General features: G+C 39.0%; 1 protein-coding gene across 2 annotated transcripts in view; it reads left to right on the top strand.

Moving 5' to 3' along the window:
• Positions 1–15808, top strand: part of TTBK2 (tau tubulin kinase 2) — a 216241-nt gene that overhangs the window by 123418 nt on the left and 77015 nt on the right. The window lies entirely within an intron of this gene.

Raw genomic sequence — 15808 nt, forward strand, 5'->3', positions numbered from 1 at the left:
AAATTAGGCAAAAAGCAGAACCTTGCTGAATAATGGATGTTACATCAAAGCTAAACTTTTCATAGTAAATAAATTACAGAAAATAATATAGAGGAGAAAAACTCAAACAGTACATTGAAAACATACAGTAGTTTGGAGAGGAAAGAATTGGGTAGAATGGTAGAATGAAACAGAATATAGCTAAGTTTAGTTTAATATTGCCATAAGAAATACAGTAATTTTCAAATATGAATTAGGAATTGGGGAATGACTATGAGTTAGAGAGGATCATAGATACAGGGATCTGAATAAGAACATTGCAATAAGTACAGTAGAGCCTCCCTAATTCACTGTTGATAGGGAGGGAGTCCATTGTGAATTCCTGAAGTTTGCAAATAGGGAAGTAAGTGAACACAATGTACGATGATACATCCTAAAATGTAGTTTATATGTTTAACTAGTTTTTTGTTTTAATGTTTATGGTAATATTGAATAATATAGTAGTCAATATTCTGTAGTATATTTTGTACATGTAATGAAGTTGAGTAATAGGAACATTCTCAATAGCATTTACAAATCAATCTTGGCTGAGAGGTGGGGCAAAATAGCTATTTTTGTGTGTGCAAATTCTGAGGTGTGTGGATTAGCAAAGTAAATTAGCGAGGTTCTGCTGTACTCTATTCCTTCAGTCATAATGCTGGACATTACAATGAAAACAAAGAGCAGGGGAGACCAACAGAGTGGCTGCAGCTGTTTTAAAGGTGAGCAAGTGGTTTTTAATTTTCATAAGCTTTTGTCTTTTTCTGTGTGTCTGGTGTTTACGGTTGTTTTTCTGACTTGTAAATTTGAAATGAAACAAATTCTTATGATTCTCTGAGTTCAAAAACATACATCCACCAATGGTAGTATTTTCAGGAAAATTAAGAGAAATACTATATTTTCTGTCGCAAGCAGTTCACACAAAATTGTTTCTCTTATGAAAACGCATTTGTTGCCTTCGTTTTTCATTGTAGTGCCCTGCAGTATAACTGAAGTAGTTCTTTAGTGAAATGTAGTCTATTTTCAGGCTTTTCTGATGGTATAATGCATACTGTAATGATGATACAGCATCAGCAAGGAAAATGCATATTAGTTTTTATTTGCACTAATCAATCACTTGTGTCTTTAGGTTAAATAGCAAGTAGTTCTTGTTGCACCTACAAAATGACTACTAATAAAACTGAGTTGCATTTTCTTTAAGCAGAATATCCTGTGTGTTGACATAGTCTCTTCACTGCCATATAGTGATTCTTATTCTGATCTTCACTAGATTTTTGTATAGGTTTTCTTAAATATATTTCACAAATAATCTGGAGATAGTAAAAAAAAATTCTCCAAAAATTTAGAGTTGTATTATTTTTTAAAATCTAATAAAATATGATAATAAAAGTCAACATATGTTATGGCATGGTGGTTGCTGCTCCATAGACATCCACGATATAATCATGCCATAATGTCCAGATATTGCATTCTGATTTTTTTTATGTGTGTGGTAAAATGTTGAGCTGTGATGATGCAAGTTCATAATGCAAACATTGTCAACTCAAGTCAGGAAGTCAGGTCCTCAATATTTCATTCCTCCATTTGATAACAAAGTTGGTTCTTCAAGGCTAAGTACTGCTGTATTCTAGTGAGTTTAAAGGTTTTTCTCTGCTATTGATAAGTGTTTTGTTTTGTAACTACTGGAAGTTCTTTGAACATATACATGTAAAACAAGAGCTAACTACTCAGTTAAAATAGAAAATCTGGGCCAGAAGCAGTGTCTTATTTAAAAGTTGTTTTCTAGGAATGTAACTAGTAAATTACATCTCTCTTTCAAAATTGTTCTGGAAGAAAACTTCCTTCTTGGCTTTTGTGATTTCCTATTTTACTGCCAATAATTAAGACTAAGATTTAGCCATGGGTATTTTTAGTAAAAGTCATGGACAGGTCAGGGGCAATAAAGAAAAATTCACGGCCCTGATCTGTCCATGACACGTAGAAAGAATTAACCCAATTGTGGCAGTACCACTTCATCACATATGTAGAAATAAGTAGGATATCTGTCTCATTCAGTGCCATAAATTCCATCATGTGGAACCATATTAACTTCCAGATGGTTCATCAATAGTATTAGCGAAACCTTTAGGTCCAAAGCACAGATTTTTGCCTCTTGAGCTAAAAGAGTGATGATAGTAGAACATAAGAACGGCCATACTGGGTCAGACCAAAAGTCCATTTAGCCCAGCATCCTGTCTTCTGACAGTGGCCCATGCCAGGTGCCCCAGAGAAAATGAACAGAAAAGGTAATCATCAAGTGATCCATCTCCTGTCTCCCATTCCCAGCTTCTGGCTAACAGAGGCTAGGGACACCATCCGTGCCCATCCTGGCTAATAGCCACTGATGGACCTATACTCCATAAATGTATCTAGTTGTTTTTTGGAAGGCTGTCATCTTCTTTGTGGACAATCACTAAAAGGAGATAAGGCATGAATTTTGCCAGTAGTTTCACAGTATTTGCTGATAGCAGAGGAAGGGTGAGACTCGGGAATCCTGAGTTTATATTCTATGGGGGGAGTGAATTCTAGTGGTAATAGATCTTCTACACTTACCCTCTACTTTCCTTCCCCCCAGACCTGATCTTTTCGGCCCCAGCCTCTCCAGCCTATCCTTGTGACAGTTCAAGACAGTATCCTTGTCTCCCCTCCTAAATTCCTTGCCTAGGCCTAGCTCCTAATCCTTGGCATTCCAGTGAGGCTATCTTCTCTGTCTCCTCCTCTTTGCCTGAGTACCAACAGAGGGAATATTGTAAATCCAGGAGAGACAATCTCCTTTTTCTCAGTTCCTGTGCTCGGTACAACAGTGGCCTATGGCTGCCCAGAGGAGAAATTGCAGGAAAGGCCTGCTCAGCCCCGTAGCTCTAGGATGGAACATACTTAGTACAGATATAATCCTTGAAGAGATTAGCCACCAAACTCAATCAACTTTCTATTGGGTATATGTGAACTGAGATTTTCAGAATCTCATGCTTGTCCAAATTTGGGCAAATTATCGTGGAGACAGCAAAAGGCTCTGACACCATGGTGGCACCCCCTTCTTGAAAAATGTTAAGACCGTGCCCCAAAGCATGGAGCACTAGAGTTTCTTAATAAAATGTTGTAATAATTTTTTAACGTGAGTAAATTGACATAATTTCTTTTCACTTCGTTCTGAAAAATGTTTGAACTAATTTAGCTGAAGTTAATAAATATATCAGTCAGCCTGAAGTAGACATCTGGCATGGGAAGTGTCTGCCCAAACAATTAAAGTTTGGCAAAGTTATAAGGAATTGAAACAAGGGGAGGTGGGAAGTAATGGGAGGTGTCGGGCAACCCTACCGTTGGTGTCTCTACCTGCACTGCCTATAATGCATTGTCAATGAAGCTCTGAAGGTGGCAGCCAGGCAGAAAACCATTTCACAGCAAGCTCTACAGCAGTTAAGGGCAGGGAATTTTGGGCCAAGCTCAGGAAAACCTCCATTAGAAAGTGTTTATGTTGAAAAATGGAAATGGAGATTCATTCAGTCCAAAGGAATTGATTAGCTATCTTTTCCAGTAACAACTTACTATTGTTTAATGTTATTGTGGTAGCTCCCAAAGGCCCCAGTCATTGTGTTAGGTACCTTACAAAGAATGAAGACACAGTCACCTCCCTGATGTGAGTTTGGTTCCCCCTTCTGTTTCTATCTGTAAAAAGACAATGTCCTAAATGTCAACTTCTGCAGTTGCACTTGACATGTTCCAAATCCAGTTATTTGGAAATGATTCCCCTAACCATCCTATTAATTTAATCACAGAGTCTTAAGGGGAGATCATAGATTCTTTTTGTGCAAATTTTGCAGCAGCTTTGGACATTCTCTAGTTTATTGCAGTTTGGTTTTTTATATCATCTTCCTCTACCTTCCTGAAATGGTTGTAGAATTAAGTTAAAAGCAGCTGCAGCTTCTGTAACAAATTAAATTACTCTCTGTAGTAAGGAGATGTAATTAAGGGAAAAATTGCTCCCATGATATTTTAGAAACCTGCCTTACCACAGAAAGCATGAAACCTCTATTTAATACTGACTAAGTGGTGTAGCATGAGCATAAAATTTAAATGTTTCTATCTTTATGTAGTTTGTTTTTTTAATACTGATTTGATCTTCATCCATCGGAGAATGTATTTCTCCTGTTAAAATCGGTGATCTACATTGAACTGAATGAGCCCATGTTTTAATCTTTTATATTATGGTTTAAAATGAGATAAAATAAAGACAAAGGATAATGTGATTGTTGTATTCCCTTCTGCTCCCTAGCATAAGTAATGAGCATGACATAAATCATACTAAGAGTACACTTACCGTGGTTCAGTTTGCCTTGAAAATATAGTAAAGAGCAATATGATACAAGACTGAGATGATCATATTTGTCATGGAAAATATATGATTTCAGTCAAGAGAATGGATTTTTGCAAAGAAAAATGTCAGAATAAATGGATGATTCTATACTTCAGCAATAAAAGTAAAATAAAAAGCAAAAACTCAGTTTCTTATTGGAAGATGTTAGGATGCAGGATTTTGGCAATTCTACAAGTTTACCCCTTCCCAGCATTTGTAAGCTGCACCTTTTTAAAATAATCTTGTCTCTCTGCACCACACTCCTCATCTGCATCTTGGCATCCATGTTGCTGTCCTTCAAATTCCATCTGCCGTCCACCAAATTCCTCCCCATCAGCCTTCCTTTCTGACTTAAACTCCTGGCTCTCTCTTTTCCTCTCCTCATAGTCTCCCTCACTGATCCTTGGTGACTTCATTTCCATGTTGGTGACCCATCTGACCTCTTTGCCACATATTTCCTTACCCTCTCCCCTTCATTAGACCTACAGCCTGGGTTCAGCGCTTCCACTGATGAAAAGGACCACTGTTCACTTGATTTGGTCTTCACTGAGCACTGCGCTGTCTCTCTGATCCCTTCTCTGACTAATGCCTGTTCTCTTTCAGCATCACTCATCAGCCCCCCCACTTGTGACCTGCCAATTGGTCTTTCCATGACTTCCAGTCCATAAGCATTGATGACTTCTTGTCTGCTCTCAGCCCTCTCTTCCCTGCCCTCTTTTCCCTTTCTTCCTTTGATGTTGTTGTGAATTCTTTCCCTGGTTCAGTGTCCTCCAGCCTTGATACTGTTGCCCCTCTATCCCATCGCAAGGTCACCCTGCCAACCCCCAGCCCTGGCTTACTCCCAGTATCCACTCCCTCTGCTCCTGTAGAGCATCTCTGGTGGAAATCATATGAGCAGGATGGTGTCCTCCACTGTAGATTTGTTTTATCCTTCGGTTCTGTCATCTTCCTAACTAAACAACTCTACTTTTCCAACTTCATTGAATCCCACACCCTCAAGCCCAGCTGCCTTTTCACCACCTTTGACTCATTCCTCAAATCTTGTCGACTTCTCCCAAGAACAAAATATGAGGGAACCTTTCCCTTTCCCCTCCTATAACTCTCTCCTCCTTCGCCCCTGTCAGAGCTCTTCTTTGTGTGTATTGCTTTTGGACATATGTAGGGTGGCCACATGGAGCTTGGTACATACTTTTGCTGTTCATTACACCTTGGTGCAAGACTTTGTGATGGATGCCTCATTCGGTGTGGCTGTCCTTCATTCAGCGGTTCTGTCATCTTTCTCACACCCTCCTTCTAATTAGATACTGCTTGTTAATCACCCTCAGTGGAATACAATAGGGACCACCACTCGAAGAAGAAGAGGAGATTATTTACCTGTTATTGGAGGTTCTTTGAGATGTGTGCTTCCTATCTGTATTCCAGTCCCACCCTCCTTGCCCTCTGCTGTAGATCTGTTTGATTTGCAGAGGAGAAGGAACTGAGTCTCTGGGCAGTCCACCCCACCCATTATCACCTCAGACGAAACCAGGAGGCTGAGCAAGCGTTCATGCATGGATCAATGGACACTACTACTTTCAAATTCTCTGGCTCTGGACACATGGCACATGGGTATAACCCTCAGTGAAATATAGATAAGGACCACACATCTTGAAGGATTTCCAGTTACAGGTACGTAACTTCCTCATTTCTCATCTGCTCTCTTCTTGTAACCCCTCCACTTGCCCCAGTGGACCCCATCCCAGCCCATATCTTTATCTCCATAGCGCCTGCTCTCATTACTTTTCTCTTAAGTCTATGTCTACACTACAGAGTTACGTCGACTTAAGTTACGTTGACGGTCATAAACCTCTGTAATTATATTTCTTGTGCATGTTCACACAATGTTTCTTGTGACAGTGGAGCGCGTCCACAGTTGGTGCTCTAACACCAACAGAGACAGCAGCTCAGAACCTGTACTCCTTCCTCACCTTCCTTGACTTTTCAGCCACCTTTGACACAGTTGACCACATTCTTCTTCTTGTAATCTAGTCTTCCCTTGACTTCCATGACTTTGTCCTCTCCTGGTTCTCCTCCAGCCTCTCTAATTGCTCATTTAGAATGTTCTTCAGAAGATCCTCCTCATTCCCTCCACTCCAGATTTCGGTGGGGGTTCTATAGGGCTCTGTCCTTGGTGCCTTTCTGTTCTCCCTCTGCACTTTATCTCTTGGTAATCTCATCAGCGAATGCAAATTCAGCTACCATTTCTATGCTGATGGCTCACAGATCTACCTCTCTCCTACAGTCTTGTCTCCTTCTATCCAAATTAAAATCTCAGTCTCTCTCTCTGACATCTCCTCACAGATGTCTAGCCATCAACTCAAGCTCCACATGGCTAAAACGCAGCTCTTAATCACCAACCGAAAGTCCTTCCCTTAACCCATTTGGTTAGTAGATAGTTGTGCCTTAAATGTAGTGACGCAGGTCACCCATTCCGATTTAAAATCACACATAAGGGAGCTTAGATGGAGGAAGGAGGATTCTGTCATAGAGATCACCCCATGTCATCCTATTGAGTGAACGAGGTTTACACCCTGTGGAAAAGACTGCGGTTCCGCTCCCACATCTGGCCAATCCACATTTTCATCCTGCCCTCCCACCCAGGCTAGTTGTGGCAGTGGGGTTCCATTGAAGCCAAGCTACCAAGGACTCCCCCTGGGTGCAGTTGCTTCCAGGATTCTGGGATTTTGAGCTGGGGGAAGCTCTGTGGACAAGATAATACAGCTCAAGCTTTTATTATCTTTTCTGATTATTCTTCATTGGATCAAGGTGGGGAGACTATATGCATCCTCAGCTTCCGCCAACCCGGTCTCCACCATCTTCCCCAGCACAAACCATGGACCATATTGCAAGGCCTCCTTGGGTCCAAGGGACATAGGTGATAGTCCTGCCGAGGCAGATGAACATATCAGTAAATACCTTTTAGGATTCTCCCATATTCTATGTTCAAGGATTTTGGTGCTTTCTGTCATCACAGCTTTCCCACTAGACTTTAATTCCATCAAATATATGTTTTTAAACATAGCTTTATTACTGCATTCTTTGAATCCATTCCATACCTTTCTGAACTCAGGGAGTTATGGTACTAAAATTTCCTGTTGTTTTCTGTCCTCCCCTATCTATAAGAAACAGGACTCTACCTCTGACTTCCCCACTGAAGAAGTAATTTCTCTTATAACTGGATTCTTTACTTTCTGGATCATACTGCTATCCTCTTTGTAAGGAAGGAACCTTTCCAAAACACCATGTGTGGCTTTATCTGTTACCCACCAGATATCCATATATGAGTCCCTGTGAGTACAATGCTTTGTGGTTTTATTTTTCTTGAGAGTTGGTCCAGAAACCAATCATTCTGGTATCATCCGTTCCTAGAACTCTGTAGCAGATACCCAATATAATTATTCATACTCTTATCAACGAGTAATAGTCAACTAGTCAGAAATACAATTAGCTAGATTCGGGGTGAATTGGTTTAAACCAAAGTGATTTTAATCACAGAATTATGTCAGCAAAGCAGGAAAGCACACACTATATCTATACACATTTATTTAAGCACTTATGTAACTTAACATACATTTATTCAGTCGTAATAGTTATATTTTTATTACATTTAAAAATGGTGAGTGATGCATCTTTTATTTACTAGACGAATACTTTTTAATTATGATTTTTATCAAGCTGTGTTTGGATGGGGATTGGAATTCAATTCAGTGCACAAAAACAGCATTTTAAAATTGTTTTTATTAGTTAAATAAAAGTATCTTAAAGGTGCTTGATCCATAAGGGGGAAAAAGTTAATTTATCAAAATAGGTTTTGTGTTTTGTGTTTAAAACTAATTTATTAAACAAAGGAAATAATTCTAGGTAATGAATTTAACTGATTTTCTGGTCACCATTTCCTTCAGGATTTTAGAATTAGCAGATCTCATCCTCTCACACATTGTTTTTATTCACAGATTGGAAGAGGAAAACAAGCTTTTCTGCTTTTTCAGCTCTCAATCTGTTTCTCAACTTCGTGAGAACTAGTCATTGAACTGAAGTAGTTGAATAAACTCAAAAGAAGAAAATATTCTCTTTGCACCTGCAGAAGAGGAAACTGCTGTCAAAAGTTGTTTTAGCACTTCAACAAACTTTGGTGTCAGGTGCTTAGCCAGTGATTTCCACTAGTTCTGTAGTTTGACTTTCTTTAATACTTCAACAAACATGTACTTTTGGAATTTTTTTAACTTATTAATAGATCAAAGTAAGTTTAGGCCTTAATATTGGTGTTATAATTTCAAATAGGTTTATTTTTAAAAGGAAAAATTTATTAAAGCTATCCAAATATTTTTATTTTTTATTTTAAATCATGGATTTTTATGCAGTGTGGTGGATACCACTTGCTATACTAAGCACCATTTGGTTATAAATTATGAGACCAAATTCTGTTCTTGGATGTGCTTACAGGGGAGCTTCTGCTGAAGCTAATAGTGCATGCATGTGTATCTGAAGGTAGAATTTGGCTTGTATGATAAATGTCTCATTCACAGTCTGCATAGCAGAACTATGTTTTTATGAATAGATGAGATGCAAGAACTGTAAAGACTCCTTTACATTATTACATCATTAGAGTTAGTTAATATAAGCAATGAAAGAAACAAAAGAATATAATTCCAGATCAGAAATCAAATCTTTTATTTAACTTTGTTATGCCCCAGTCACCATACTATCCATATATATTATGGTTGTAAACTTTACTGCACACAGAAGACACCATAAACAGTCCCTTTCGGTACCAGCCCAACCAAAACTAATAAATAGTCCAGTGATGGATAACTAACCAATAAACGTTAGATCAGAATATTTCATACTCTGTGTTTTAAAAATCAATAAACTTGGGCTCTTGAATACTGTCAGTGGGAGGGAGTTCATCAGGTAGGGACTTCCTGCAAAAACATCCTATCTCCAGACAAAAGAAGCACACATCTAGGTACTGTCAGCAGAAATGTGTCTGGTGATTTCTGCCATCACAGTGGTCCATTAGGAGAGTAGCAGTCTAAAAGTATATCTTTATAAATGAATATAAAATATATTTGGTTTTATATATTTCATTCATATTATCACTACTCAGTTATGCATGTCATCCAGTGCTACTTCCTGAAACATGCTTAAGGTTTACTTAAATACAGAAACATTTCCATGCATTTTTCCTGTGGTATGTATTCACAAATCTTTCTCAGTTCCAGTCTAACGTAAATGTGTGACTACTCCCTGTTCACACTATATTTGGGGCACATTTTAAATCAGTTGCCATTTTAATGCCTTTACATTCAGGGAAAGGAGGGGTTGAGGTATTTAATACATTTAAATGCATTCATGTGCAACAGAGGGAATATTTTTTCGTTATCTCAGTACATATTTATTAGTTGGCCAGTCCTATGCAACTGGTAGCCCAGCATTAAAAGTGATGAATGGATTTGAGGAATCCTCCTTATTTTTTGAATTAGAATCTATTTATTATCACTTTTGCTGACATCTAAATGCATCACCATAATACGGAGGTTTAACATACAGGAACTTCTTTCTGCAAAGTAATTCTGAAAATAGTAAGAGATGTATCAATAAAGCTTTTCTGTAGTTTGACATTTGCAGGGCTTGTTGTGCTTTTCATTATATTGTTGGGATGTTTTATGTGGATAATCTTTTACAGGACTATTGAGCAAACAGTTGTCAGCCCATTTAGTTATCTTCCTCTCCAATGTGATTTGCTATTAGGAAACATGATATTTCACCTTTGGATTAGATTATCCCGAATGACCTCCATTCCATTTACAGCAGGCAAGAGCCAATATGAATGATTTTGGAGGCTACAAAAAGAGGACTCACAGGAGGATTTCTTAGTGGATAAACACTGACATTTGAGGGAATCCAAGAAATCACTTCTGTAATTATTAACTCTCTCTTCCCTTCTACATATTCCCTCATCCACAACTTTCCTTCCCACCACATGTCTATTTTTTCGTACAGTGCAAAACAATCCCAGGGATTAGCCCCCAGGAGTTAGCAGACACCAGTTCCTCACATAAACTGCTGATGCAGAATGCATTGATACGTAGTCATGTGCAGGGCCAGTGAATTAATGACATATCCATTTGTCATCCTGATAATTAGTTAGGCTTTCCAGACTCACTAACTCAGAGGTCTAGCTTCTTGTTTCCTCTTTGGATCATTCATTCCATCTGATTCAGACTTTCGGTACGAAGTCTGACATGACACTGAAATAGTTGAGTTTACCCATACTTGAAAATGGGAACGTATTGCCACATGCTCAGAAATCTTCACATACTTGTCTGTTTAAAAATCTAATACAATTTTTTTTGTCCTTATTCTTCACGATCCTCAAAACTTTCAATCATACCTCTCTCATCTCTGCTTATGACTCTTTAATTTGAGTAATAGATTCTTCTCCCACATTGTATCTAACATAGCCTTTGTGTGCCTGTTGCCCCAACTCTTCAGATCAATCTCTTTCTTCTTCTTATGACATCTAATCATTTATCATAAAACAATGAAATCCTATTTTCCTAATCAGTTTCCTGTTTCATTCCTCAAAACATTTTTCACTGCAGCCCTTCTTATTCTGCTCTTTATTAAATGAACAAATGCTTCCTCTAATCTTGTTTTTGTGTATTTGTGTGTATATTCAGTAATTTATTACAAAGTGTGATTTTGTTAAAAAGAAAAAAGACACCATTAAAAAATAAATGTGACAGCATTGAAGAGAAGAGTTCTTGTCTTCCATTGGACTCTCTGAATGTAACTTTAAATTTAACATATTCCTAGTGAGCAGGGAAAAGTAAAAGTTTTATAAAATTATGGAGAGGGTTGTTGGCTTGAATAGAAATGTTTTGCAACTCTCTTGTTACTCAGCCTAAAATTTATGTCTAAGAGTATGTCTACACTATGAAATTAGGTTGATTTTATAGAAGTCGATTTTTTAGAAGCTGTTTTATACAGTCGATTGTGTGCGTCCCCATTAAGTGCAGTAAGTTGGCAGAGTGCATCCACAGTACCGTGGCTAGCGTCGACTTTCATAGCGGTGCACTGTGGGTAGCTATCCCACAGTTCCTGCAGTCTCCGCTGCCCATTGGAATTCTGGGTTGAGCTCCCAATGCCTGATGGGGAAAAAACATTGTCGCGGGTGGTTTTGGGTACATGTCGTCAGTTGCCCTTCCCTCCCTCCGTGAAAGCAACGGCAGATAATCGTTTCGCGTCTTTTTTTCCTGGGTTAACCGCACAGACGCCATAGCACTGCAAGCGAGAGCCTGCTCAGCTCACCATCACCGCTGCTGTTGCGGGCAAGTCTATTGTGTGGACTGCTGTGATCCAAGTAGCCAGTGCAATCATTGACGTTCTATTATCAAGGGTAGTGACTCTGGGAAATGTGCGGGCCTTTTTAGATTTTAGGTGCATCATATTCCTGTTCTTTGTCGCTGGTGAAGAAGTCTTGCAGCCGTACATTCCACATGTAACAGCTCCAGGGCTCTTGCTCTTTTGCCTTGGTCACACAGCAGGAGCTCCTGGGTGCCTCTCCATCAATGGTGAACGGCTCCACTGCTTCCGCTGCAACTCTGCTATCCTGATCTGCTGCAACTCTGCAGCAGACGGTGCAGTAGGACTGCTAGCTGTCCTCATCAATGGCGTTTTGCTCACTCCACTGCTTCCGCTGCAATTCTGCTATCCTGATCTCCTGCGAGCTGCAGGTGTCTGCTTCAGGCTGCTCTCCCAGCCGGCAGCACCACGCAGTCGCACCTACCCCAGCCTACCGCTTGCTCCCATGGCTCATGAAGCCTGGACAGTAATAAGGAGCAGTTCAACTATAGGCTGAGCAAGTGCAGAATGGTGGTAGAATGTGCCGTGCCTTTGGACATTTAAAAGCTCACTGGCGCTGTTGGTCAGACCTCAGCGCAACCAACATTCCCATTGTTATTGCTGCTTGCTGTGTGCTCCATAATATCTGTGAGAGTAAGGGGGAGATGTTTATGGCGGGATGGGAGGTTGAGGCAAATCACCTGGCGTCCGATTTTGAGCAGCCAGACACCGATTAGAAGAGCACAGCAAGGTGTGCTGCGCATCACCGAGACTTTGAAAACCAGTTTCATGACTGGCCAGGCTACGGTGTGACAGTTGTGTGTGTTTCTCCTTGCTGCAAACCCGCCCCCTTTGTTGATTTTAAATCCCTGTAAGCCAACCACCTTCCCCCCTTCGAAATAAAGTAACTATTGTTTTGAAACCTTGCATTCTTTCTTTATTAATTTTTAAAAAAATTGAGATAACGGACAAGGTAGCTACGGGTGATTTTGGGTACATGTCGTCAGTGACCATTCCCTCCCTTCCTCTGTGAAAGCAACGGCAAACAATCATTTCTCGCCCTATTTCCTGGATTGCCTGCGCATATGCCATAGGACTGCAAGCGGGAGCCCACTCCAATCACCACTGCAGTTGTGAGCATTGTAAATACCTTGCATTTGCCCTTGGAGATTTTGGCATATGTATTGGCATTACGTCTTTTGGAACGGAGTTCTGATAGCATGGATTTGTCTCCCCATACAGCGATCAGATCCAGTTCCTCCCATTTGGTCCATGCTGGAGTTCTTTTGTGATTCTGGGACTGCATTGTCACTTGTGCTGATGATCTCGCCACGCTGGCCAAACAGGAAATGAAATTCAAAAGCTCCCAGGGCTTTTCCTGTGTACCTGACTAGTGCATCTGAGTTGAAAGTGCTGTTCAGAGTGGTCACAATGGAGCTCTCTGGGATAGCTCCTGGAGGCCAATACCGTTGAATTGCATCCACATTACCCCAAATTCGACCCAGCAATGTCGATTTAAGTGCTAATCCCCTTGTCAGGGAGGAGTACAAAAATCGATTTTAAGAGTCCTTTAAGTCGACAAAAATGGCTTCGTCATGTGGACGGGTGCAAGGTTAAATCGACCTAACGCTGCTAAATTCGACCTAAACTCATAATGTAGACCAGAGCTAACGCTCAGTGTCTGAAATAGCAGTAAAAGGAAGTGCATCCCTTGTGCTCACCCTTGGGACTCAATATGCTTATATATTATTAGGTTATTAAATCAATGGAGACAATTTTTCATTTATTCCAAGGCCTCTGTTTACGTTTCAAATTTAAACAGTTTTGGTTGCAGTCTACTGATTATTGTAATATATCTCTACAATGTTCTGCCTCATCTGGTTAATTTTCAGTTTAAAAGAAAAAAGGTTAAAACTCTTTACAATAAAGAGCAGCTAAAGAATCCTATTTTGAACCCTGTTTTGCATGTTACAGATTAGAGTTGCTCTTGGACAGAAGATTTTATGGTAAAATGGAGCAAGTTAAAAAATCTTCAGCCCTGTTTCATAGTTATTAGAGTATGTTCATTGGGAGATGGGCAATTTTTAATAATCTCCTGGATTTTTGTGTGTAAGTTGATCTAGTTCTGAAGAGAAAAGTGTCTCCATAGCTTACTGAGTTTATAGAATATTGGTAAGGACTGTTAGCTTTTGAGTAATGAATCAATCTGATACATAGGACTTAACTCAGAGATCAACATACGTTGTATTTTTGTAGGGCTGTGAAAGAGGGAGGAGATGAAGGGAAGAGATGTTCTTAGATGTAATAGCTCTATTACTGGAATGCACTGAATCATCTGTACTTATACCTATAGCTGAGGACAGGCGTATGAATTGCTTACCTGGTTATATTTTATATTTTCCATTTCTATTTAATTTGGTTAACCTTGCTTTTTTTCCTAAATGGACTGGAAATCCTGCACCAGTGTATTAGGACAAATCATATCACTTTCAGTAGTTTTTATTTAGAATGCACATGTAAATATTATGCCATACAGAAGAGTTAGGTAGTATCACCATTTTCAACCTCACACTGTGTATGCAGTATACCTGTTTGTGCCATATCGTGTATAGCTTGTGCTCAATTTAAGAATTATATATTTTTAAAAATAAGGCAACATCCCTGCAGATCCTTGAAAAAGTATCCCCCCTGTTAACATGTGGTTTATTATGGCATTTATATAGTATGGTTTTGGTCTTGTTTAATTTATTTCTATATATGAACATATACAAAGATCTAATAGAACATTATTGTAATGGAGCGCTGTCAATTTGTTTGAACACCAAACGCTATTATATGTTAAAGAGAATTTAAATACTTGAAGAATGATTTCTTCATTAAAGGTTTGCTTCAGTTGAGGATCCAGTATGTAATCTATTTTAAAAATTATATAAAGTGTATGTGTACACATGTAACTTTGTGGTAATTATATCCATGAGAAAGATAGCTGTATTTCAGCAACTATGTAATAAACTGTTTGTATTCTGCATCTTTTGAGCTTCTCACATTCCCTCTAATCACTCTGCTTCTGGAGTAGTGAAGCCATCCCCTGCCTGTTATTCAAGGCAGATTGTCATATCACAGCCTACTTCTTAAAGATCGCAAGTAAGAGTGTCTAGTAAGAAGTGTTAAATTTGAGTCAATGAGTAAATGAACCTTTTTGATGTTTGAAGCTAAAATGGATTTTAATTTTTTGCTTGTTCTCAGGGCAGTGACGTGGGAGCAGAGTTATGATTGTTTGGCTGAACTTAACTGAATATTTCCATACTTTCCACTGTTTGGAAACTTTTAACTTAAGTGTAACTTTAATTTTGGATCTCTGGCCTTTGAGGGTTCTTTTTAAAAACAAACATTTTTGTAATGTGTCGTCCAAGTAGGTTTGTGGTACTTTAACTACCAGATTTTTGACTGGGAATGTTATAAAATCTTTACAGGTGTGCACAGCTGGAACTCCTGCTTTTAGAACAACTTGGAAATATAGCATCATGTTTTGGAGGAATACTGACTCTAAGCATTGAGATGTTCAGATAAAATATCTAACAATGCCTGAATTTCACCTCTCAAACAATTGCAAATCCATTTAAATCCAGAGGAAACAAATTATCTAATAAATTTCTTATGGGCAGTCACTTGCAGAAGGCAAAATCCACTCTTGACTCTCTACTGATGCAACAGGGAATTGAAGATCCCCACAATAACAAAATTCTCAGCTCTGACACCTGCTTTCTTAGAATCTGTCAGCAAGTGCTGTAAATACTGATCCTTATGAAAAGGCTCATGAGAAGACATCTGTGAACATAAATGTTTCGATCTTTTTAATCACTATGGAAGCAATTAAACATCTGTTCACATGGGCTTTGTGAACATGTTCTTCTACTCAGGTGTTTGCATAAGAAACCAAATAAATGCCATTTACCTTTGTTCAGTGCTCACAGGGGATTTGAACTTTTGGAGTATCTCCAGCAAACGGAC

This window comes from Lepidochelys olivacea (genome assembly GCF_965140295.1).
Source record: "Lepidochelys olivacea isolate rLepOli2 genome assembly, chromosome: 6".
Lineage (NCBI taxonomy): Eukaryota > Metazoa > Chordata > Testudines > Cheloniidae > Lepidochelys > Lepidochelys olivacea.